A 26,921-nucleotide genomic window follows, 5' to 3' on the forward strand; every position below is an offset into this window, starting at 1 on the left:
GTCAGATGAGTAGGTTGCAAAAATTTTCTCCCATTTTTTAGGTTGCCTGTTCACTCTGATGGTAGTTTCTTTTGCTGTGCAGAAGCTCTTTAGTTTAATGGTACTGGTACCACAACAGAGATATAGATCAATGGAACAGAACAGAGCCCTCAGAAATGATGCCGCATATCTACAACTATCTGATCTTTGACAAACCTGACAAAAACAAGAAATGGGGAAAGGATTCCCTATTTAATAAATGGTGCTGGGAAAACTGGCTAGCCATATGTAGAAAGCTGAAACTGGATCCCTTCCTTACACCTTATACAAAAATTAATCAAAATGGATTAAAGACTTAAATGTTAGACCTAAAACCATTAAAATCCTACAAGAAAACCTAGGCAATACCATTCAGGACATAGGCGTGGGCAAGGACTTCATGTCTAAAACACCAAAAGCAATGGCAACAAAAGCCAAAATTGACAAATGGGATCTAATTAAACTAAAGAGCTTCTGCACAGATTTCTTGCCATATTATATAAAAAGTTAGGGTCAAAATTATCAGACAGCTCTACTCTTATGCTAATGGAAAAGGAATACTTTTTGTCTACAAAGACGTAGATGTTGTCAGCAAAGTGAAATTACACACCAGGGCCATTATTTGGAGATTTTGAGGCAAGGAGCACTCCTACCTTCTGATACAGAAAGAAAAGGGAAGCTCTGTCTGCTCTGAAAATATCCAGTCTGGAAAGCTATGGATTTGATTATTTCCTTTATGATCCCCTAACAGAAGATAGATTTTCAGAGGTCCTACCTGGATACCTGGAGATGGGATGGCAGGTCTTGCTGAGCACCTGTAAGGTCTGCTAAGGATGACATAATTCAGGATTGGGCTGTTTTGGGCTTTCATTCAGTGAACCTGAATCCCATACTTCAAACCATTAGGAAGAGTCCTATGCCTCCCCAGATAACTATTCAACTAGATTACGGGTCAGTTGACTTCAACTTGATGGATTTAGTGGAGAATAGAAATTATCTGCCCTCACTCTTCTCATAGAAGTCATGCAATCTGGGGTATCCCTAACTTGCTGGGGTGAAGAAAAGAAGGGGAAGAGGCAGGTCAAGAGGGGGGTTGTTGAAGAGAAGAAGTACAAAAGAAAGAGATAAGGAAGTAAAAACCAGTCACGTTCAAATTCTATCCAGAGAGAGCATGCATTTATGAGCATATGTGTGTCACGTAAGCACGTATTCTAAGGCAAACCTAACAGGGAGAAGATTAGAAGATTCTCAATGTGAGCACAGGACTTTCATCTGTGGTTGACCTCCTAGTGCCCCAAGTTACACAAGACCCTAGGGACAAGGGGACTTTGCTCCCTCAGGAAAAAAGCGATTATCTCATTCTGTGTCAAGACCCGGGAGGCTCTTTGACGTCAGAACTGCTCACCCCACCTCCCTTTGGCCTTTGGTGGATGCTGCTCCCAGACCCCCTTGGAAGTCCCATCCTTCACAGAGACGTTTTTACTGCTCTTATCTTCCCACAAACTACCCCCCTCGCAGACCCAAGGAAATCAAAGTGCTAGGAATGAGATGGTGCCTTTGTGGAAAAATGAAGACAGTTTTGTCCCCGCAGGCTCCCAGAAGCCTGCAGTGATTGAGGGAGTTTGGGTGTGGCAAAGAGCTAGGGAGGAGCAGGGCCTTCAGCCAGTCCCATGGCCAATGAGAGGGTACCAGGGCAGCCCCTGCCCACATGGGGAAGGACAAAGACCCTCATCACAGGATTCTCATTCACTGTCTGGTTCACTGTTGGGTCAGTGTTGCCAGACCCCAGTTTTCTCCATGAGGTAGGTCTATTTCCCAAGCCATAGAAATGTTGGGGGAAGGAGATTCTATTGAGAAAGTGTGCTAGAAACTCAGAATTTGAATATTTGAAGGAAATGGAAAGTTCATACAAAAAGACCCTTTGCTTCTCTCCCTGCCCCCCACAAATGGACTCCTCCTGCAAAACTCTTTTTCTATCACTGACATCCACATGCCCCTAGTTATCCAGGCTCATAAAACATTCTCTGTTTCCTCCCTTAACCCTGCCTGCTCCAAATCCTTTGAATGTACCTTGGAAATGCCTCTCCAACTCATGCTTTTACTTAGCAGCTATAAGTCTCAGTTTCCAAACTTGAAAATAAGAGTAATAATAGACCTACTTCATAGGATTGTTATAATGATTAAATGTGCTGATGAAAGTAAAACCCTTAGTGCAATGGTTAGCACATAGTAAGAGCTCGGTTAAAATGAACTATATCATTATTTTTATTATTATCCCCTTTGCCAGCCTTCTCTCCAAGCCCTCATCACCTCAAGCCAGGATTCTTGCAATATTCTCCTACTGGTGTTTCTGCCTGCAGTCGCTCTTCTGTCCTGTAAATGAAGCCTGAATACCCCTGACATATTAATATTCCTCAAATACAATTTTTGCCATAGTATCCCTTTGCTTGACCTTCCAATGATTCCAAATTGCCAGTTATACTGAGTCAATGTTCCTCAGACTAGTATCCCAACTCTCCTTTTCTAATACTACAACCCAACATAGAACTTCAACTCCAGCATTGTTGGTATGTCTCTGGCCTCAGCAAAGCTGAGGGAGCTTATGCTGCCTTGTCCATCCTGTATCAAGCCTTTGTCTTTTTTCTTTTTATTTTTTTGAGATGGAGTCTCTCTCTGTCGCCCAGGCTGGAGTACACTGGCGTGATCTCAGCTCACTGCAACCTCCGCCTCCCGGGTTCAAGCAATTCTCCTGCCTCAGCCTCCCGAGTAGCTGGGACTACAGACGCACACCACCACATCCAGCTAATTTTTGTATTTTTGCTAGAGACGGGGTTTCACCATGTTGGCCAGGCTGGCCTCAAACTCCTGACCTCGGGTGATCCACCAGCCTCAGCCTCCCAAAGTGGCGTGAGCCACTGCGCCGGGCCCAGCCTTTCTTACTACTGAGATAATGCTGCCTCTTTCTTTTCTCCATCCCCAATCCATTTGACCCATCCCAGCTGCAGTCCTAGAGCCTCAACTCTACCTTTTTCACTTTCTGATGGTCAGTGGGGGTATTACAGTACAGATAAAACAGCATGCTGCCCTGACCAGAGTAATGGGATTTTACAGATGGAGCAGGTGGTGTCTAAGAGGGAGACTGTATACTTTATTCTTGGAGACTGATTAGTTCATCCTGATTTGATCTCACTTTCGTCTCTCTTATTATCCGCATTAGTAAAATTCCAGATCTTGAGTTTCAGTGTGTTTAGTATGAAAAAAAAAAAAAAAAAGAAATCCACCGGATCTCAAATGGGAGATGTGAAATGGAAAATTTTTTGATGTTTTTCTTCCTATGAAGATTTTTTTGAGTAGAGGGAAAAAAAAAAAAAAAACATGGGAGAGGACTATAAATCCATGAGAAACGTTCCCAACTCTAAGTGAGGAAGTATTTCAGTAGGGTCTACAATTTGGGGTCATCTATGTGGAAGGGAAATGTTGAAGCACAGGAAGAGATATTCCAATCTTCTTTCTTTGTCATGTATATCTTTGGTCACATATTTGTAAACAATCTAGGAAAAAAGAAAGTTGGGTTCTTTTTTTTTAATTCCATCATCAAGGCATATTTATCAAATGACTATTCCAATATAACTTATACCACTGAGTATGAATTTCTTTCTTTCCCTACCACCTTATCTCGGTTGGTCCACTTGAAAAAGAATGAAAGAAATAATCTCTAGAGTGACACCTTAATTACACATACCTAAAATGAATAGGCGTTTGCCATGTATGGGTAAGTCAGTGAGACTAGACTTGTACATACACAGAACAATAGATCTCTAGCAAAGCAGTAGGCAACTATCATGAACTATCACCTGGAGATACTTAGACTAAATACAGGAAATCACTTTCTATCCCTATCACTGTCTCTGTGGTCTGGAAGCACAGAGTACCTTTGCAGCTGAGATGATATGGGGTCCAGGAGTAAAGGCAGGAGAGTGGATGCAATGTCCCCTCTAGATCCCTTTCACCATGGGTATTCAGATCCTAGAGGACTAATCTGTCTACAGCAGAACATATTTACAGCCTGCTTTCTTTTTCCTCCCTCTCTGTCTCCACCCAATTTCTATTCCCAAGGGATAGAGGCTTTGATAGAGGATAACAACCCAAGATGATGCAATGCATTTGTTTTGGCCTCCGCTCGAGTCTGTGTCTGTTATTAGAGGGTGGTGCTAGGTCTGGCCTTCCCACTGGCTTAGTCCCAGGATCAGGACCCATTCCACCAGGACCATGACTCACCTCTGTGTTAGAGGGCTTCTTGAAATCATGGGTTGTTGTTGGGTACCCAGGCCCTTGGGGCCCCAGTGATTCTCCAGGTTGCCCACCCAGAGCCAGAAGGGGTGTGGGCTCTCTGCCTCCACCCTTCTTTATGTCTGCATGTCACACATCCAAATCCCTTTGTGTCTCTCTATCTTCCTACTGCTGTGCAAATTTGTATATATTTCCAGGCAAGGGGAGGAAACTCAATTACATGATAGTATGATAGTATATCAATTAACTTTTACAAACACTGTGCTTGGTGATGGAGTGAAGTTTGTGGGCAAATATGAAAATAATCACTTGAAAATAGTCACTTAAAAATTTTATAATAAATTGTCTACTTTATTTTAGAGATAATTGAAAATACAGAAGAATAAAAAGTCATAAAAATCCTAGCAAAAACAAAACAAGACTATAATTCCATTCCAGAAATACATCTTACTAATATTTTGAACCTATCTTTTCAGTAGTATTCTATTCATGTACACATTTTAAAGGTATATAACAATAGAATCTTTTTTGATAATCTCTTCTTAATTATTTCTGCCCTTAACAATATAGAATGAGTAAATATTAAACTTCTATAGTTCTAAACTTAGACATGCTTGTCCTGTATTCTGCACTGTTCAATATAGTAGCCAATAGCCATATGTGGCTATCTAAATTTAAATTAATTAAAATTTAAATAAAATTTTAAAATTTAATTATTCAGACTAAATTTTAGACTTAAAACTAGACACTAGACATGTGGCTAGTGTCTACAGTGCAGATAAAGAATATTTTCAGCATCACAGAAAGTACTATTGGACAGTTCCATTCTAGGAAGATACATTTTATAAGAACTATCTTGAAGTTGAAGGTCCTAGCCGTACCTATATGCCATATTTACACTTAATTTATAATTACTGATGGAGAAGAAACTGTCTGATCTAATTTTCAAATATTCACAACGTTTATTTATTTATTTATTTATTTTACAAATGTCCACAAGACCTGATGGGACTGGAATACAAAGATAAAAATGTGTGTTGCCTGCCTTCCAAGCCCCTAAGTCTAGGTGCTGTTTAAAACTATATATATATTTTTAGTTGACACACTGTAATCATGCATTTTTATGGGGTACAATTTGTAATTTGTGTTTGGTACTAGGTGTTTTGAAGCACTGTTGACTAACTCATTACTTGGAAGTCACCTTTCTTTACCATGTTGCAATGGACAGCCCTTGCTGCCTTGTCCTCAGGCTGTCAGTGCCTTTTAATTGAGAGCTGCAAACTCCAGTGGCTACAGGGAACAGGTAAACCATGTAAAGTAACGGAGCCACCTGCCTTAATTCAGAAAGGAGTGTAACAGGGACCGTGGTAAGCTGGGAGCACACATGGAGAGAAAGACCATAGTGGTGTTTGCTCTGGGAGAGGGAAGATTCTGCTCTGCCTTATCTTCTGATTTTTCAAAAAGAAGCCAGAACTCCACAGTTTGCTGTGCTGTGAATTCTTCCTATTATTAATTGTTAAAAACAAACTATAGTTGTTTTTGTTTGTTTGTTTTACAAAAGAGGGGTTAACCATAGCAGCAGATTCAGCTCAGTCTATGAGCCACCAGTTTGCCATCTCCATTACAACTCCATGTCCTTCCAACCTATCCATTAGCAAGCCCCGGACCAGTAGGTTTTTTCCTCTCCAGTGTCTCCAAACCTAATCCTTTTTACAAGTAGTTTTTGCATCTCAAGCTTCAGCTGCTTTCTCTTTTCTTTTCTTTTCTTTTTTTTTTTTTTTTTTTGAGGTGGAGTTTTGTTCTTTTTGCCCAGGCCAGAGTGCAATGATGCCATCTCAGCTCACTGCAACCTCCACCTCCTGGGTTCAAGCGATTCTCCTTCCTCAGCCTCCCGAGTAGTTGAGATTACAGGCATGCACTACCACGCCTAGCTAATTTTTGAATTTTCAGTAGAGACGGGGTTTCTCCATGTTGGTCAGGCTGGTCTCAAACTCCCAATCTCAGTTGATCTGCCTGCCTCAGCCTCCCAAAGTGCTGGGATTATAAGCTTGAGCCACTGCACCCAGTCTCTTTTCTTACATCTCTCTACCCATGCCAGTCAGTCACCCTGATTTTTAAGAACCATTATAACTTGGTTTTTTATGTCTTAGCAGATGAAAATTTCAAGTTAGGTTGATATGGTTTGGCTGCATGTCCCCATCGAAATCTCCTGTTGAATTGTAATCCCCAATGTTGGGGAAGGGACCTGGTGTGAGGTAATTGAATCAAGGAGGCAGATTTCCCTCTTGCTGTTCTCGTGAAAGTGAATGAGTTCGCATGAGATCTGGTTGTTTAAAAGTGTGTAGCACTTCCCCTTTCTTTCTCCCTCTCCTGCTCCACGATGGTAAGATGTGCCTGCTTCCCCTTCACCTTCCGCCATGGTTGTAGGTCTCCTGAGGCCTCCCCAGCCATGCTTCATGTACAGCCTGCAGAACTGTGAGTCAAGTAAGCTTCTTTTCTTCATAAATTACCCAGTGTTGGGTAATTCTTTATAGCAGTGTGAAAACGGACTAATACATAGGCTTTCCTCCTCCTTTTCTACTACCCCTTTGCTTTTCTTTGAGGTTTTGTTTTTTCATATTGAATGGCCAAAATCATGTCCCTAGGAGGGGGAAAAAATCTAATGAATTAATTCACAGACTGTCAATATCTGACAACATCCAAGCTACCAGTACTTTAAGTCAACACAATCAGTTTAATTTTCATAGACTGGTGATAACTAACTCTGCCATGGGGAATATTTGGGTTCTTGATTTTTCTCAAAGTTTTTATTCAAGGTTCCAGAAAGTGGAGTTGGCTGTGAGAAAGGTCCTCAGGTACTTATTGTAAACACATTTCTGCCTCCTATCCCCTGCCCTCACCTCTTCTGCCAAAATATTCCCTGTTCAAGGGGTATACTGGACAGTTTTATCTTCACCATTAAGATTATTAAAGGCTAATATAAACAGAATACATCTATGTGGTAGATATTATGTCAAGAATTTTACATACATTATACTCATTGGTTCCTCACCAAATGAGACTTCGTACTCCATTATCAGCTCCATTTATAATAAGAACAGCTCTACCTCTTGTCTAAGTACCTTTGGGTTGCTATAGCAAAATACTACACACTGGGTGGCTCATAAACAACAGAAATTTATTTCTCGCTGTTCTGGAGGCTGGAATTCCGAGGTCATGATGCCAGTAAGGTCAGGTTCTGGTGAGGGCTCTCTTCCTAGAGTGCAGACAGCCACCTTCTTACTGTGTCCACATATGACAGGGAAAAAGGGTGAGAGAACTCTCCAGGGTCTCTTATAGGGAAACTCATCCCATTTATAAGGGCTCTATCCTCAGGATCTGACCTAATCACCTCTTAAATTCCCTTCCTTTTAATACCATCACCTTGGGGGTTAGGATTTCAACAAAGGAATTATAGAGGGACACAATTGTTCAGCCCATAACACCTTGTTTTGATGCTTACAGTAACACAGGGAAACTCAATTCAAGTTTAAGAGACCTTGCAAGTTGACATCATCCATCCCTCAGCTTCCAGGCAGAATGAAATCCTCATTACAGAACTGTAAAGGGGGAAAAGAACTTCTGTTTAAAATTCATTTAAAAATACTCTCTAATAAAAGATCCTCAGCCTCTTTCAGTGAGTCATTTTGGTGTATAAAAATCATCACAATCAGGAATTCTTTTATTCAGTGTACAGCCCACAGATCATAAGACTTCCCTTGCAATTTTACTGGAATTTCATCTGACACCTAATTTTTTCCAACTGGGGTTTTAAAATAGGTTATTTATTTACCCTTAGACCCTCCTTTTGTGGTACCCATACCTCTCTTGAACCCTTCAGATTATCATTTGAAATGGGAAGTAGTATGTGTGCATATATTCATGTATGTGTGGTTCAGACAGACATCGAAACAAAAGCAAAAAAATATACCTGCCTATTGTCTTTTATAAGCCAGTATTGTTATTCAGGGCTGGGGTTTGAATCTTGCTTAATTATTTACAATTGCCACACTATGACCTAAGTAGTTGGGGTAAAGAATACCAAGGGTTCTTTTCCTGTAGATGGGATCAGCAGCTTGGTATGTCAAGCCCTAAAGCGTCCTGCCTTCACACAGCTCTTCACTAAGTCATCTGTCTTCACATCCTCACCTTTATAATGGGCTGCTTACTTAATAGCTGCTGGGCATGAATAGCAATCATAAAACATAAAGTGCTGTGCAAGTATTGATTAGTAATTAATTTCTCATTCATCAAAGCTACTTAGTTGAGAAACTTTTTCCCCACTTGTCTAAGCTTACACACCCAGAAAATGAGGGAAGCATGTGTGTGTGTGAGAGAGAGAGAGAGAGAGAGAGAGATCTAAGTGTGTATATGGCAGTATGGGCTGGATTTGGGGCCTCTGTTTTTTTTCTCTCTTTTATCCACTCACCTGATGGCCGTCTATCTCTATAAGTCATGCAAATGGCTTTGGGGCAGTGATGTCAAGGACATCAATAACATTGTTATAAGAAGGACTGATGAGGCTGCATACTTGCAACTGTCTAGTTGATTAATCTGGAAACCAAAAGACTGGGTCCCAAATAGCAACAGTTCAAAAAAAAAAAAAAATCCAAGGATCCTGAAGCAAGGAGAAGATACTGGGAGAAAGAGGAAAGGAAGTTACTATAGACAGAGCCTAGGGAAGACACACTATTTCAGTAGCCGGAAATCTGAAATAAGAATTGTTTCCTGCTGGCTCAGGCTTTGGACTAGATCTTAGGGAGCTTGGCTGGTGAATTTGGTCTTGCCTAGAAGGAACAGCAGAGCAGAACATGAAGGAAAGTGTCAACTTATCCCGCTCCCTGTAGCTATCATGGAAGTCTACGCCAGAGAGATACCTGGCTGGGTTGGCTCAAGCTTAGGAGAGAGCCTTAACTTCTAAAGGGTAGACACAGGGACAGACTTATACCCCTATCTGGATAACATTGTCTGCCTGTGTGGGGTTGCACGAGGGTATGGAATTATTTTTATTTCACTTTTTCTTTTCTTAACCACACAATGCTAGGTCTCTTGATTTTTTTCCCCTCAAGTTTACTTTTAGAAATTGCATTACTATCTGCTAATCTAAATATATTAATTTCAGCCTGAGGTCTAAGGGTTTAAAGGAAAAATCTCTCTTCTTTGTCTTCAGTTTCTTTGTTCAGATTCTTTATTACAAAGACATAATAGTAGAGAGACATCTATCTGCTGGATCACGATTAGTATTTCCCCATGGGCACATGCAGCTCTCTATTTTCAGGCCTCCTTCACTCAGAACTGAAAAGATGTCATTGATCTCACCTCCAGTTTACCCTACAGTGTAGGGCCTACACAACTTATTTGAAAAGAGAAAGATGATTTTCTTCAGTTCATTTAACAAAACACTTTATAAACATTTGTTATGTGCCAAGAGCTATTTTGAAGTACTTTACAAGTATTAACTCATTTAATTCTTTCAGCAACCCAGTGAGATAGGGACTATTATTATTCCCATTGTACAGATGGGGAAATCAAGGCATGGAGAGATGATATGACTTGTCCCAGTTGCACACCTCATTAGTGGTGGAATCAGGATTCTAACCAAGGCAGTCTGGCCTGGGATCCTTCATTCTTGACCATCACTTCAAGATGAAGCTCACCCTTACTGATATTTACCTCCTGGTCTTGTCTTTTAGTTATTCAGGTACTCAGTTTTCTTACTCATATAGGGAGATTGTATAATGAGATCTTCTCATTTATTCAAGTAAAACCTGTGGTGTTTAGCTCCCCCTTGGTTCTCTTTGCTTTGTATTGTAAATACCTTGACTATGCCTTTAGCTCAGGCCTTTAGGCTTAGAGTCACAGAGTTACAGGGAGCTCATAGGGCCCTGTACAACTATTCTACAGAGTTTGAGGATGGATATAACCAAACTGACACCCTCTTCTAGGCCAAAGCCACAGAAGGAAAGAAGAGAACAGCTTAGTAGTCAAGGGTGCGCCATCAAACCACATAGTTTAGATTCTTAGAATCTGGTATCATCCATGCCACCCTTGCTGAGTCACTTCCAGGCAGTCCCTGCCTTCTTATGGGCTGGAGCTTGGTCTTAATCATGAGGAATTTCAGCAGGAATGGATGTCACCAGCTCCTTATACAGTCACAAAACCACTTCTGTTGGGTTCAGAGCCATGGAGCATCCGCACAGCATTCCTTCCTGCCTGTCAAGCTTCGGAAGTTTCCGTGGCTTCCCCAACACCTAAAGGAAGAGGTTAGTAGAGGAAAACGGAAGAAAGGGAAGACAGAAGAAGAGAGAGAGGGGACAGAAAAAAAAGGGGAAGGGAGAAGAGAGGCAAGGGTGGGAGGAAGGAAGGGAGGGAGGGAGGGAGGGAAGAATGGCTTTTCATTAAGCCTCAGATCAACCAACCTCTGGCCTGCTCTTCCTGATTCCTCTGCAATAGGTGTTCCACGTGTTGTACTGTAAAACTCACTTCCAACCTCAGCATTCTTCTGTTGTTTAAGGCCTTTTGCGACCTCTGGTTTCCCCAAGTTCAAGTCCAAACTCCTAAGCATGGGTCACAAAGTTCTTTATAATCTGGTCCCCATTTTTCCTTTCTATTTTGCCTCTCTATCCTTTCCATATTCCCATTTTCTCCCCTCCCTCCTCTTCCCTCCCTTCCTCTCCTCTCCCTTCCTCTCCTCTCCCTTCCTCTCCTCTCCCCTCCCTTTCCTCTCTTGTTCTGCCCATCTACCCTGCGCGCCCTTTCCCTCCCTGCCTTCCTCTTCCCACCTTCTTTTCCTCCCCACCTCTACCTTCAATTATATTACCCTGCTTATAATTATCTAAAACAAAAATCTTCCCTCTTGCCTCCTGATGTTTGCTCAGATCTTCCCTTTCCTTGGAATCTTTTCCCCTGTTCCCGCAATCAGACGACTAACTGCCACTTGATCTCTAAAACCCAACCTAGTTTTGCTCCAAGGAGCCTATTCCCTGGCCCTACCACAGCGCCTCCTGTCTACCCTAGAATGCAACAGCAGGCCTCATAGTATTTTACTCTCCACCTTAATGTTGTTCTCTCCCACAGGACCATAATCTTCATAAAGAAAGGGGTCATGTCCTTGACAAATTATCTCTGCAAAGCACAGTATGTGGTATATGGAAGATACTAGCAAAGATTTGTTGGCAGATAACATCAGTAGTGTATGGCAGTGTAAACTGGGGCCCATTCCTAACAAAAGGTCTTAATATAATCTCAGGTATCACATTGGGGGTGAGAGCCAGAAAAGAGGTCAAGTCATTTGAAGTCACCTCTACAGAACATGTAGCTATTCAGATTACAGCTGGGACTAGAACCCAGCCCATTAAGCTGCAAGCTTCTCAAGGATGAGAAAAACATCTTATTAATCCTGCAACTCCAGTGCCTACCATCACGTCTAGAAAGTAGAAGGTGCCTAATGAATGAATGCATGAGTAAGCTGGCACCCGGTTCTTTCCACTGCCTCGGACAATGTGGAAAAGCAACTGTGGCATTACATTGGAGTTGATCACTCTAGACAACTAAACTAAATAATTAGAGCTCTACCATCCAGATTAGGATGTGTATTATCTGCCATCGAAATTTACTGGTTAAGCTGAAAATTATCAAATTGATTTGACTTTGTGCAGTATCAATGTAAACTGCATTTACTTCCTGAATTGATGGGTTGCATACAACAGTGACCCAGATATAGTATTACCACCATGTCCACAGAAAGAGGCTGCTGCTATTTTTAAAGTTCCCCTGGAAAGTAGATGATATGATCCCCCTTGCTTATTCATTCTGATGTCACTCAGACCTCTAGGGAGGAAAGTTCCTCTTTTCCTTCTACTAAAATTGCTCCTACCTTGTATTTGGAATATTTCTCCCTACGGGTCAGATTACAGATGATAGGAAGGCTTCTGATATTGAGCCATCACCCCAGTGTCTGCCCACGTCTGCCTACTGGCTTAGTAGACAGTATAGATGGGAGAGAATGAATGTCTGTGTGATGTTAATTTAACACAGACTCCAGCATGATAAGCCTGGACTGGTTAGCACTGCCACTGAGGCAGCATTTGATGGGTTGCAGAGGAGCTGCATCATGTAATATTTTTTAGTACTAACTTCAAAAAGTGACTCTGAAATAGTCAGACTGCAAGGGCTTTCAATTTTAGCTTTCTACCTAAGTAACTTGCTCTAAGCTCACACAGCTATTACCTTCTCTGAACCTTTTTGCCCCATCTGTAAAATAGGCCTGATAATAATATAACTTCCTTAGATACAACTCATATAACATGCTTTATACAGTGCCTAAAATATGGTGCATAATAAATGTTACACACACAGACACATGCACCCCTCCCAGGACTGTGGGTAGTTGCTCTAATGAGTCAATCAGCACCTGGGCTGTGACTTTTCTTTGGTGACTCACATTTTAAAGCATTGTTTTCTCTGTTTATATCCTCTTAATTTCTCTATGAATTCATAGCCCTTGGAACCTACTCTGAAGATGACTGCACAATATCTCCCAGTTCCCCAGGGCCTCCCAAAGCAAACTTCATGTTATTAACATAGCTTGTCTTTTAGCAGACTATACCAAATATCCACCCAAATTTGATGTAAATCAGTCGAGTTATTTTCTTTTGAAATGATAATGAGAGAGAGAGATAAGAGAGAGTTAATTTTGTCTGGCTACATGGAAAGTGAAAAGGCAGAAAGCAGGCAGGGGATAACCCACTTGCCTTGTCCTGCTTCTCATGCACAGAGCACAGATGTAGCACAGAGATCTGAGGATGGGGGTCTGTGAGACCCAGGCATCCAACAGAAGCCATTCCTGTTAACAGAGTAAGCATTTCAGTAAGTATCTCAAGTGAAGAAAACCTTATAGCGAAGTCAACTGAAACATATCTTGGTCTCTAGTGAGCTGTGAGCAATTGCATGAACAAGGCCTGAGCAGATAAGGGCCCACAAGGAAGAAAGTCACATCCTACAGCACACAGCAGGGGACAGGAGTGAGAGTGTGACACAGAGGTCCCACTGCAGCAGGGTCTGGAAGTAGAGAAGTCCCTCGTGGTTGTGGCAGTGACCTCCCATGGCTACCCTGGTCAAGAGTTTTCACCAGATCCTGGGTAAGGAGGGGTGGAGAATGGCTCCCAGATCTCCAGTGATTGGAAGTCACATCATTGGATATTTTGTGGTGACATAATTGTCAGTCGTTTTCATTCCATGTTTATGATGGATGCTTTAGCAATACTTTTGTCAGCTTTAATAAAGAATCCAATTGTATCAAGATTTTCTAACCAGAACAAGAAATATCAAGGGAAGCAACATCCTTTACTCTGCAAAGCATCTTGTCTTAAGAAATGTTCAGGTGTTTGTTTTTTTTTTCTATCAATCATCATCCTAGATTTCTAAGTCAGGCAGTGATTGACTTGCCAGTTGCTATGCATACATAAAAATAATTAAAGCAAAAAACACTACTAGGTAGCATAGCATGGCTTCCACCTCCCCAGCTAGACTTTGAAATCTTTGAGAGTAGAATGTTGCCAGCATCTAACTTCTGACTAGCAGAGCTAGGACTTCATCAGCATCATGGTAGAAGGAGGGGAACGGAGGTGGTGATGGGGGATGAATGAGTCTGTCTCTCCCTAGAGACAGTAGGACACATTTCCACCATGATTGCTGCAATGTTTTGTCACAGTCCCATCTGGAGCTTACATGCAATGACTTTGAGGGGTCATTTCAGCCTTGGGATACTAACTCAAGATGTCAGCACCACCTGAGCTATGTGGAGTGAGCAGTTCAGGGTTCCCTAAGGGAGACCTTAGAGAGGATCACAGACGTAATCATGCCATTCCACCTGTTCCCATAATTCTCCCCATCAGAGAACTCGTGTTTCCACAAAGGAGGAGTTTGCTTGTCTCTGTGGGTCTGACTGTGCAAGCTGCTGCCACCAATGGCTTTGAATCTCTCATGCCTCTTTCTAGGGATGGGGTTCAGATAGGGAAAGCAACTTCAACAAGATGGGAAGGAGAATAAGGAGGAGGCTGGCTGCCTAGAGTAGGGTAATTTGGCAAAAATACTGAATTTATTAGGACACAAGTAAGAGACGTAACCCACAAATCTTCTGGTTTCAGTGTTTCCAAAGGTGCCTAATAGAGTGATTAAAACATAGGTTTTGTCTAACAACTTAGAGTTTACAAAAATTCCTTCACACTCAGAGCTCCATTTGTGCATTGAATTGGCTTAGGACTGAAATGATCCCCATGTTATAGATGAAGGCATAGATTTCAGAGAAGTTAAGTAAATTCTGCAAGACCACACAGTAAGGCAATAAGACAGTAAGGAGTTCCTCAGTGATAAGTTTATGTCTTTTAATGTTTTTATCCCCAGGACCTAACAGAGCAAGGCTAACAAAAGCTTATTGAGTAAATGAGCTGGGCTGGAACACAGGCTTCTTTCTGTAATGAGGGTTGCCAGATTTAGCAGATAAAGACACAGGAAGCCCAGTTAAATTTGAATTTTAGATAAACAATAAATATCTCCTCTCTCGCTCTCATTATTTGTCCAGTTCTCTTATTTTAAAGGGATACATTTCAACATCTTCCTGTTTGCAATTTTTGTTGTCAATAACTGATAGTAAAAATTTCAAACACTGGAGATTTCTCAAATAACTAAAAGTAGAATTACCATTTGACCTAGCAATCTCATTACTGGGCATATACCCAAAAGAAAATAAATCATTCTACAAAAAGACACCTGCATGCATATGTTCACAGCACTATTCTCAATAGCAAAAACATGAAATCAACTGAGGCGTCCCTCAATGGTGGCACATAAAGAAAATGTGCACTACGTAAAGAAAATGTGGTGCATATACATCGTGGAATACTACACAGCCATAAAAAAGAATGAAATCATGTCCTTTGCAGCAACATGGATGGGACTGGAGGGTACTATCCTAAGTGAATTAGCACAGAAATAGAAAACCAAATACCACGTGTTCTCACTTAGAAGTGAGAGCTAAACATTGGGTACACATGGGCACAAAGATGGGAACAATAAACACTGGGGATTCCAAAAAAGGGGAGGGGTTAAGCGTTGGAAAACTACCTTGGGTACTATGATAACTACTTGGATGGCAGGATCATTAGAAACATAATACTAAGCACCATGCAGTGTACCCATGTAACAAACCTGCACATGTATCCCCTGAATCTAAAATAAAATAAATGCAAATTAAAAAAATTTCCAAACACTGATATATTGGGCTTTCTATTCATTGAATTCTTTAATAAAAAATTTCCAATCTATTTTGAGTCAACAACAAACAAAATTTAGAGAACTTGTTTAAAAAATGTTAAATACTTTTAATTTAACGGCCCTTAAGTTTACTTAAAAAGTAATTCTTCAACAAATCCGATCCATGAGGAGCAGAAAAGAGCAAGTGTGTATCCTGCCATGGTGAATTATTGTTCTGTAGTAAATATAACTTTATTACCAAAATGTGCACTTGAATTTTTTCTGTTCATTAAAATGTGTATTAAAATATTTCTGGAATTTTTCTGCTACAGATACTACAGATATTTAATAACTACAGATACAAAAAATGTTTAATGACCTTATTTTATACTAATTTTAGATTTGAAAAAAGGTTACAAAAATAGTACATGAGATATTCCCATATACCCCTCACTTAGTTTACCCATTGTTAATATCTTAACATTACTATGGTATACATGTCCATAACTCAGAAACCAACATTACTATTAACTGAACTCTATGCTTTATTAAGAGTCCATATTCTTTTATTTTATTTTATTTTATTATTTTTTTTTTTAGTTTTTTTTTATTATTATACTTTAGGTTTTAGGGTACATGTGCACAATGTGCGGGTTTGTTACATATGTATCCATGTGCCATGTTGATTTCCTGCACCCATCAATTCGTCATTTAGCATTAGGTATATCTCCTAATGCTGTCCCTCCCCTCTCCCCCAACCCCACAACAGTCCCCGGAGTGTGATGTTCCCCTTCCTGTGTCCATGAGTTCTCATTGTTCAATTCCCACCTATGAGTGAGAACATGGGGTGTTTGGTTTTTTGTCCTTGTGATAGTTTACTGAGAATGATGTTTTCCAGTTTCATCCATGTCCCTACCAAGGACATGAACTCATCATTTTTTATGGCTGCATAGTATTCCATGGTGTATATGTGCCACATTTTCTTAATCCAGTCTATTGTTGTTGGACATTTGGGTTGGTTCCAACACTTTGCTATTGTGAATAGTGCCGCAATAAACATACGTGTGCATGTGTCTTTATAGCAGCATGATTTATAGTCCTTTGAGTATATACCCAGTAATGGGATGGCTGGGTCAAATGGTATTTCTAGTTCTAGATCCCTGAGGAATCGCCACACTGACTTCCACAATGGTTGAACTAGTTTACAGTCCCACCAACAGTGTAAAAGTGTTCCTATTTCTCCACATCCTCTCCAGCACCTGTTGTTTCCTGACTTTTTAATGATGGCCATTCTAACTGGTGTGAGATGGTATCTCACTGTGGTTTTGATTTGCATTTCTCTGATGGCCAGTGATGATGAGCATTTTTTCATGTGTTTTTTGGCTGCATAAATGTCTTCTTTTGAGAAGTGTCTGTTTATGTCCTTTGCCCACTTGTTGATGGGGTTGTTTGTTTTTTTCTTGTAAATTTGTTTGAGTTCATTGTAGGTTCTGGATATTAGCCCTTTGTCAGATGAGTAGGTTGCGAAAATTTTCTCCCATTCTGTAGGTTGCCTGTTCACTCTGATGGTAGTTTCTTTTGCTGTGCAGAAGCTCTTTAGTTTAATGAGATCCCATTTGTCAATTTTGGCTTTTGTTGCCATTGCTTTTGGTGTTTTAGACATGAAGTCCTTGCCCACGCCTATGTCCAGAAAAAGAGGGAATCCTCCCTAACACATTTTATGAGGCCAGCATCGTCCTGATACTAAAGCCTGGCAGAGACATAACCAAAAAAGAGAATTTAAGACCAATATCCTTGATGAACATTGATGCAAAAATCCTCAGTAAAATACTGGCAAACCGAATCCAGCAGCACATCAAAAAGCTTATCCACCATAATCAAGTGGGCTTCATCCCTGGGATGCAAGGCTGGTTCAACATACGCAAATCAATAAATGTAATCCAGCATATAAACAGAACCAAAGACAAAAACCACATGATTATCTCAATAGATGCAGAAAAGGCCTTTGACAAAATTCAACAACCCTTCATGCTAAAAACTCTCAATAAATTAGGTATTGATGGGACGTATCTCAAAATAATAAGAGCTATCTACGACAAACCCACAGCCAATATCATACTGAATGGGCAAAAACTGGAAGCATTCCCTCTGAAAACTGGCACAAGACAGGGATGCCCTCTCTCACCACTCCTATTCAACATAGTGCTGGAAGTTCTGGCCAGAGCAATCAGGCAGGAGAAGGAAATAAAGGGTATTCAATTAGGAAAAGAGGAAGTCATATTCTTTTATTTAGATTTTACTATTTTTTCTACTAATGTCTACCTTCCATTATACGATACCAGTTACATTCAGTTGTCATGTTTTCTTAGTTTCCCCTAGACTATGACAGTTTCTCAATCTTTCTGTATTTTTCATGACCCTGAAAGTTTTGGGAATACTGGTCAAATATTGTGTAGAATGTCCCTCAATTTGAGTTTGTCTGATATATTTCTGATGGTGAGACTGGGGTTGTATATTTGGGGGAAGAATTCCATAGAGGTGAAGTGCCTTTTCAGCATGTCATATCTGAGTTATATGCTATCAACATGACATCACTGGTGATGTTCACCTTGGTCACTTGATTAATTTAGTGTTTGCCACGATCGTCTGCTATAAAGTTATCCTTCTCCCCGACCCCCTTTCCATACTCTATTCTTTAGGGGACAGACACTAAGTGCAGCCCACACTTAAAGGCAGAACTAGGCTCTTTCCTCCAAACGCCTCATGTATACATAGTCTAAAATTTCCCATATTTCATATTGGCCCCCAGCAGCTGGTTGCCTGGCAGCCTCCTGTGGTATATGACCCAGACCACAGAAAATTGATGGCACTCCAAGCAACGGTCATGGATACCACCAATGAATCCTTCTCCCACCACTACCTGACACCTGAGGAAGTTACCTGCCCTCTCCTGCTCACATCCAAGACTTTCATTTTATCAGAGGGCACTCTGCGTATTCCCGTTGAAAGGGAGATACTTGCTATGTTGCATGTGGAAAGTTGGGAAAGTAGAAATGAGCTATTGCCGGTCACTTTCAAACATAATCACATATTAAAAGTGTCTCACACACTATTCGATGACCATGAAGTAAGCTGGAGTACGCAATGGAATTCAACTCTTCTGGCTTAATTTTTTATAACTATGAAGGTTGGTACTTTGTTAAAAAATGGGAAATCCCAAGCAATGCTAAACAGGATAATGACCAGGACAATAAGTAGAAAGTGAAATGGTCCCAAGAAGACTGGGACAATGATCATCTTATTTAAAAAGTCGTCTTCCCACTGTGTATAAGCATCTGTGAATGCCAAGGTTTTGGTAAGACTCACAGCACTTCTTTCCTTCAGAATGCTGGGAATACCTGTGTAAGTTTCATACACTCCCTTACACTCTGATAGAGTTTCTCTCAACTATCTTGCACCTGGTACTGTGTCCTCTTACCTCCTGCAATGCTGGGCTCCTGAGATGAGACACCTAGGGGACTTCCCAGCAAAATGCCACCCCTCGATGAGGAGAATTACGTCCCAAACCATGTACACTGGGCAGGACAGCACTGAGGTCTTGAAGGTTTCTCACTTCTCTTTGATCCTTTTACTTCAGGATAGGTTGTGCTCTAGCTCTTAATCTGCCACACCTGTGTCTCTTTCTCCTGGCCCTCACTTAACCTCTTGGGGCTAAGGATACCTCCTAATGAGAATATTCCCAGAGTCCAAGTTTTACCTAGAAGAAAGACAAAGCAGGAAATGAGATTAGTTTTACAGAGCCTTTTCTCCCTTCACCAAAGGATTAGCTCCCATTCCTGGGAAAGGTGGGTGGGCAGGGAGTTGTACTACAGTTGTTTTATTGTGTGTTCTTGTGTGGTGCTGCCATTTTGTGCTCTGCTTTTAATACAAATCAGAGCCAGGCCTAAGTAAGATAGAGGGCAGTGTGTGTGTGTGTGTGTGTGTGTGTCGGGAGACATATGTAACCAATGATACTTGTGTATTCACGTCACAAGTCATTGTGACCCTGATCAGCAGGGTGCTATTCCATAGCAGCTACCAGGCTACTTCCCAGAGATTAAAAAAAACTGATCTAAATCAGTTTTTTAGATCAGATTTAGACCTCTGATCTAAATCAGAACCTTCCTCATTATAGCAGAAAACTGAAAATTAGACTTGCTGAGTCCAATCACAACGACGTGCATACTTTTGGGAGGAGCTCATGGCGTTGAATCTGAATGGGAGCCAAACAAACCAACCAGCTGCCCACTTACCACACTCAGACTCCTGGTACAGACCCAAATACACCCCTGGGAGCAGTGGCCCACTCTGCGGAGCAGTCATGCTGAACTGGGTTCCTTGGTTTGCAGCTGGCGCTTGGTGGTTGACAGAAATCATGGATTTTGGCTCTTGTGGTATTTGCTCTCTGGAGCACATAGGATAAGTCAAGACAATCAACTGAATCTTTATGACAGGCATCAATAGTAGTTAAAAAATATATTTTTGCCTGTATAATTTCCTCTCATTTTGATGGCTGGGCATCTTTTGGTTTGGGCCTTATGAGGGCTTGCTTCTGGGCCTAGATCGTGTTTCATGAAGGGTTTGCTCTGGGAATTAGGGATTGTTCCTTCCCCCCACTAGGAAAATTAAACCCTTCTCACAGGAAGCGTGGGTCTGGAAAATCTATTCCACAAGGGTGATTGACCATGCCCTCCCTAAGAAGTATTGTTCTTAATCTGTCTAAGTGGACTGCTGCCTGGCTATGGGTCCCTTTTTTGGGGTTCTTCTGTATCTCTTGGTGTAGGCAGGAGTTTGGGAAGGGTGCGGGATGCCTTAACACAAGAGGCCAGGCTTGGTCACAAGAGTGGTGCTGTGTGCAACTGTGGAATCACTGAATATCAGAGGTGGACTTCTGACCTCTTACTTCACCAATGCAGGGATTAGCGTAGTGGCAGAGCAGACTCCAGAATCCAGGCATTTTTCCTAGCACTTCTTCCACTCAACCAAAGACCATGGGGTCATCTTTATTTTGTTCTCCTTTGGACCCAGATCAGTGCTGGCCTTCAACGGATTAAAGGAAAAGAATAGTAACACAACTTCAGTGAAAGGGAATTTGGGATTTTGAGAATGAAGAAGGAATTGACTGTTGCAATGATAATTTAATAGCTTCTCTAGTGACAAAGGATTGCATGCTGATGCTTAGTTTCTGACGAAGACTGTGGGCTACCCTACCTGTGAAATCACCCATCAAATTCCAAGCCACCCTCCATGAAGGGAGTGGGGGATGAGTATGCTTTATTCTCCTTAACTTTCTTCAGGGGCCAGGGTGGGATCCACTGGAATTACTGGAAAAAGAATGTTTCTGGAGAAATAGAGTAAGTCAAATACTCAATCCCCTACAAAGGCTGTCCTCACTGCATTCCTTGACAAATTTGTTTTTTCTGTACAGAAATTTTTATTGCTGTCACCCTTCTTTTTCTAAAAATCAGTCCCATATCTAATTTCCTTATATACTGAATGAAGTGATTACATGATTCCAGGGGAGTAGATGTATTTACAGACCAATAAAGTTAGATGTTCCCAGTCGCTCAAAATTCCCTCTTCCCTTCCTTGAGGATAGCAGAGACAGCATTTCTCTTCATTTAGCTACAAAGCAAAGGATAAAACAAAGGTTATATTATGAATCTATGACTCCTTAAAGCTTATTTCACACCTGGGTATTCAGTAAAGTTGATGTCCGTGAAATATGTCCAATACATACCACCCAGAGGCACAGTGCTCATTCCGATATTCTACCCCTTCAGAGCAGACTTTTCCTAGCCTCCTTGTGAGGGCTCTCATCACCCTGATCAGCAGTTTCCAAATAAGATGAAGTTTCTGTTGCTGGCTCCGTATAGTAAAACATGGGTTTGATGAAGAGGGTCCTCAGCCTGACCCTAGTGGAGAAGGTGTCCACAGTCTTAAGGGCTCACAGGGAATCAAGGGACTGCAGCTGGCCTGGCTCAGGTAGGCAGGTTTCAAAGGGCACAAAGATGGTGTTGAATAGTCTCTGTGGTGCCTTGCACCCTCTCTCCATGACACAGGATGGTCTTTCTGCAATATCCAAGTAAACCGTGCTCCTCGTGATCAAGCATGGTTCCAAATGGAAGATTCCACTGGCTGCAAATCTGGACTCATTACTCTCTTTTGTGGGTTTCAACCTTCATGTACAGGCTCGTGTATGAAAGAAATATTGCATCTCTAGTTTCCACAAATTAAACCAGCTTCAATTCTGATCCTGAGATGCCAGGATATCTAATCTTACTGTTTACCACCAACCTGCACTCTAGGACTGAGCTAAATTTTCAGAGTCTCACAGACAACCAACTGCTTAAAGAGGTGCCCGTGGGCCTTGGCGGGCTGCCCATCCTCTCATGGCAGAAGTGGTCCCTTCAGCCTCTCCTCTATGCTTTTAGGACCCCCAGATCCTACTCTTCCTCTACCTTCCTGCCCTAGAGAATCCCACTTCAGGCAACACAATCCCTTCGCCTCTCTCCATGTTTCTCCATATGACCTTACCTACTCTATCCTCAAACCACTTCAGTTGGTTTAAGTTCCAGAAACAAGAGCATGGACATTCTGCCAAGAAATTCTCCTAAAATAGCCACACATTATATACCTCAATGTTTGGAGGATAAACAAGCAAGCATGGGGAAGAAAAAAAACAAACAAATCAAAAACCAAGAACTGCCCTAAACCAGAATGATCAGAGATTGGGACTCAGCATAATCTCTTCATTCTCCTCCTTCCCTCCCTCCCATCCATCCTTCCTTTTTTTCTGTTTTCCTGAGGCCCCTCTGGACTTCCTGACTACCCCCATCTGATACTGTCTTGGTCCCAATAGCACAGCCTGTTAGGGGTTTTTTGCACAGCTCTGGATCCTGTGCAGGGCTCTTGCTTCAGTCAGACAGTCTGACCCCCAGGCCAATTCAGAGACTGAAATCTTTGTCTCCCCCAGTGTTTGTTTCTTTGTTTATTCCATCATCAACACATCCAGATGGCCTGTTCTCTCCAGGCCACAAGCCATCCTGCTTATCTCCCTCCCTAACATTCTTTGCTGGACTCTTTAAGGCATTTGAGTTGAGATCTCTAACTCAGATCCTTCCATTGGCAGAAGGACTACCAGGTAAGGTAGTGAGCTCCCTGTGATTGGGATTAGACCGCCATCTTCCCAGGACCCAATAGAGGCTATTCTTATTCCTAATTGGACACAAAACTGGATTGGGAAGCTTCTAAATCCCCTAGTCTCTGAACTTATAGTAATCATTCAGAGACTGCTTGGGCTCAAATCCTGGTTCTATGACTTACTGGCTGAGTGACCTCATGCAAGTTACATAGCTTCTTTGAGACAACTTCTTCATCTATAAAGTAGGGCTATTAATCATTCCCACCATAGGAGTTACTGGGGGGATTCGATGGGATATTACTCGTGAAGTACTCAGAAGAGCTCTCAGTGTTCTGGCATACAATCAGCTCTCAGTGAATGTTATTCCTATCTACCCTTGTCTTTCCCTTCCTAATTTGCTGAGCAGGGGCTAGCCCATCAGCAGTACAGGTTTTATGGGGGAATTTCAAGGTTCATAAAACACAGAATGGCCTGAATGCCTTGCTGAGGATGAACATTCCAGAAGGTTTTTTCCTCCCAGCCTAAGCTCTGTTCCCTCTTCATCACATTCACCTGCAGGCTTCTGTGGTGCTTCTCCCGGGAGGGTGACAGCATCAGCCCCATTTTCTGAGAGATTTCCACAGGCAGCAGGGGAAAAAGCGTTTGTATTGGTTTCTGAGGGCTGCCCCAAATTTAGACTGGGAGGTCTAAATAAAACAGAAATGTATTCACTCACAGTTCTGAAGTCTGGGAATTCAAAATCAGGGTGTTATCAGGGCCATGCTCTCTCTGAATGCTCTAGGGGAGGATCCTGCCTTGCCTCTTCCTAGGGTTGTGGGAAATCCTTGGAATTCCTTGGCTGAATAGTGTTAGTTACTATTTTTTCTTTGATTCTCACAGCTTTGTGGACAACAATGAAAATTAAACTCTTCCAAGTTTGTTTAGGTTGGAATAATGCTCTGTGTTATCCCAATACCAATTGCGCAGTTGCTCAACAGAAAGGGGGCTAAAAGAATTGTAGGATTTATGTTCTAGGGAACTGATGATGGAAGTGGCTGCAAAACTGACCTCTTGCTTTGGGGACGGCTGCCTTATTACCAAGTGTGGTGGATTCTCCCAAATTACTTTGCAGTGTAATCTGTTCCTTTGCTCACTGCATGGTGTCACCTGACCACTGAGAATTGCCACATGACTTCCTGTCTTTGTATCTTCATGTTTTTTCCTCTTGCCTCTCCCAGTTAGGTATTCATCTTATCCTAATGCCGCATTGTAGTCACTGCAAGTTGAAGGCCATGGCAGCTTCTCTTTAATCTACCAGGAGTGTGGTGTTCACTGGATGCAACAGTGGCCAGGTGTTCAAAATCTGAGAGAAAAGGTGTAAACTAACTACCACTGTCCAACTGGCCAAGTGAGAATGGCTTTCAATGCCCCCAAGGCTTTCCATTCAGAGATTCTGACAGAGAGCTCACCACCAATAGGATGCAGGAAGGCTGATAGACAAATGGCCGTCAGTCACAGAAGTGGAGAGTGACAGGAGAAACACCGCATTGATTCTGGCAAAGTCACTGTGTCTTCCTAGCCTAACCTTCAGTTTCCTCTCCTTTTATCCTGCTGGATATTCAGCAGGACATTTGGAGTTTCAGTCCACTAGATTCTTCTGCTTCTTTTTTCTATGATGTTTTTTCTTAACCCTGTACTCCTTTTTAGAATGTGTATTTTTTTTTCAACAGTAAGAATTATCAGGCTTCATCCACACATATGAGTGGTGTTTATGTGTGACTGTTTCCCTTAAACTAACTCTTTTTTCTCTTTTCTCTTTTCTCATTAACACTCTGCCTGCCAGTTTGGGATGCTTTCCTTTTGACAGTCTCGTCGATCTGGGTGGCTTGTCCTTAGCTTTAACCTGGTGGTATCAGCTGAAGATTGTCCTTGTCTGATCTTTCTGAATATTTTCGGTCTAACCAATCATATTAGGTACGGAGTTATAATCCCTCATCCCCATGGTCAACCCTCTGCTTTGAAGGGAAAGCCCTTGGCATTAATCCTCCAATTACAAGAAAAAATTTCCTCCCTCTCCACCATTTACTCAGTAGGACTGAAGGGGACCTGTGGGCTACATGGCCCAGGAAGCATCTGTGCTATGAAGTCTGGGCTAGGACAGAGTGAGTCTCTTCACCTCCATGTCAACCAGCTCTCTTGGCATAGCTTGTCCAGAGGGTCACAGCTGCTGGTGCTGCTGTCATTGCCAGCAGCCTGGGCCCTGCTGCCACCACAGCACAAGGATGCTCCATGTCAGCCTGCCAGCATCTTCTCATTGAGCTGGTTCAAAGTGATGAGTAAGCTACAATGTGACAACCTTTTCCTCTTTTTACTACCCTTTTATCACACTGCTGCTTCCTCTACTCTTTGCCAATGAGCTATTTAGGCTTAATTAAGGCTCATTTTTATTCTTCCTTCATCCATGACAAGTTCTGCTATATCTGGGTTGAAAATGCAGTACATTACTGGCTAGAGAAGATAGGACTGAATGTATTTTATGACCAATTGCACTCCGGGGAACCATCAGAAAGATTTCTCTGTCCTTCCCCCTGGCAGATTAGGAGTTATGATACAGTGCCCCCTAAAAGAGTGTGCATGATATTACCCAGGATGCAGGCAGAAGACAGAACCGTGGCAGGCACAGAGGTCCAGAGAGGAGAAACTGGTTGAATTACAAAACTTGTAAGACATGTAAAACCTCTACGTTGTCTGTAATCACTCTCACAGCTCTTTAATTCCTCGAATCTTTAAGGAAGATCATTCTAACTCATGTAGGTTGATGGCCCCTTGGTGTTTCTGACACTTTGGATTCATCTCAGCTGGGATGAGATTCACAGTCAAGTGCTGATTGACTCTTCGGGAAGTTGTGTGACAATTCTACCGGTGGTACTTCCTGGTTTTCTTTTAGTACCATTTGTGCATGTGGAAATTGGGAGACCAGGTACTTCTGCCACAACTCCACACCCCTCACCACAGCCAGCCTGGCTTCTGTGCTTTCCAGTTGGGGTGAATATACTGCCTCAACTTGTTCTTCAGTAGAAAGCCTATGCTCACCAGAGTCCAAAGACATATGCCTGCATACATCCAGGGGCAGAGGCACAGAAACAAGCATAATTGCCCATTGGTGATCTCAGCTGGGTCTCACCCTCACTTTTGAATCAATAGAGTTATTATATAATTCCATGTCTCTATTTCTACTTCATTGCCTGGAAACCAACTGATACCTATGCTGATTGGATTCCCTTGCTTGTGGACAGGGGAGTCAGGCAGAAGGGATTTCAAAATCCTCACCCAACTCTATGAGCAATTCCCAGTCATCCTGGCCCTCCAGCTGCAGGTTGCTTGGCTTCCTCTAATTACCCAAAGCATTGTGTCTACTCTCTTGATTATCTTATATTATACTCAATTTTGAGGTCTGCCAGAGAAAATTATGGAGTAAGGGGGCTTGGTGAAGTCTGTATATGAAAAATTTTAATATTAGAAAGCTGCAATTTGGGGGGTTGTAAGCAGAATTTGGATTCTAGAATGGAAAATGGAATTTGGTTGTGGGTCCATAATGCCTTTCCTCATTTGTTTTAGCAGAAACACATTTTGTAAGACTTAATTTGTCAGACATTAGGAGAGTACCTACCTCCTATTCCAGAATAGCTACCTCCTAAGCCAGCAAAATGTCACAATGCTGATGCTTCCAACCAATGTTAAAAATTTTCATTCAGTAATTTAAGTTGGATATATTGTTCAATAGTAGCTTTCTGGATATTAGACATCAGGAAATTCATTTGTCCTATCTTCAATATCCAGAAAGTTGCTGTTCATTTTGGGGGAAATATAGATCCTTCTTTCTAAGCAGTTTCTCACAGGAGGCTTAACTACTGCAGTAGTGATACGAACTACTAGTAGGGAGATGAAGATGAGATGAACATCTTCATCTCATGCTGGAGAAAATACCATGATAGGAAGGTGGTAAGAGAGGCCTTCAACCTGGCCCGGGGCTGGTATTATTTAAGACTGAATAAGCCAGAGTTTGACAAATGTACTGTGGACCATTGTTATCATGCTCAGATCTGAGCTTAGGGAGCGGAGGAGGCACGGTTGTGGGAGAGCCATGGAGTTTCCTTTG

This window comes from Nomascus leucogenys, chromosome 22a (assembly GCF_006542625.1).
Source record: "Nomascus leucogenys isolate Asia chromosome 22a, Asia_NLE_v1, whole genome shotgun sequence".
NCBI classification, from domain to species: Eukaryota; Metazoa; Chordata; class Mammalia; order Primates; family Hylobatidae; genus Nomascus; species Nomascus leucogenys.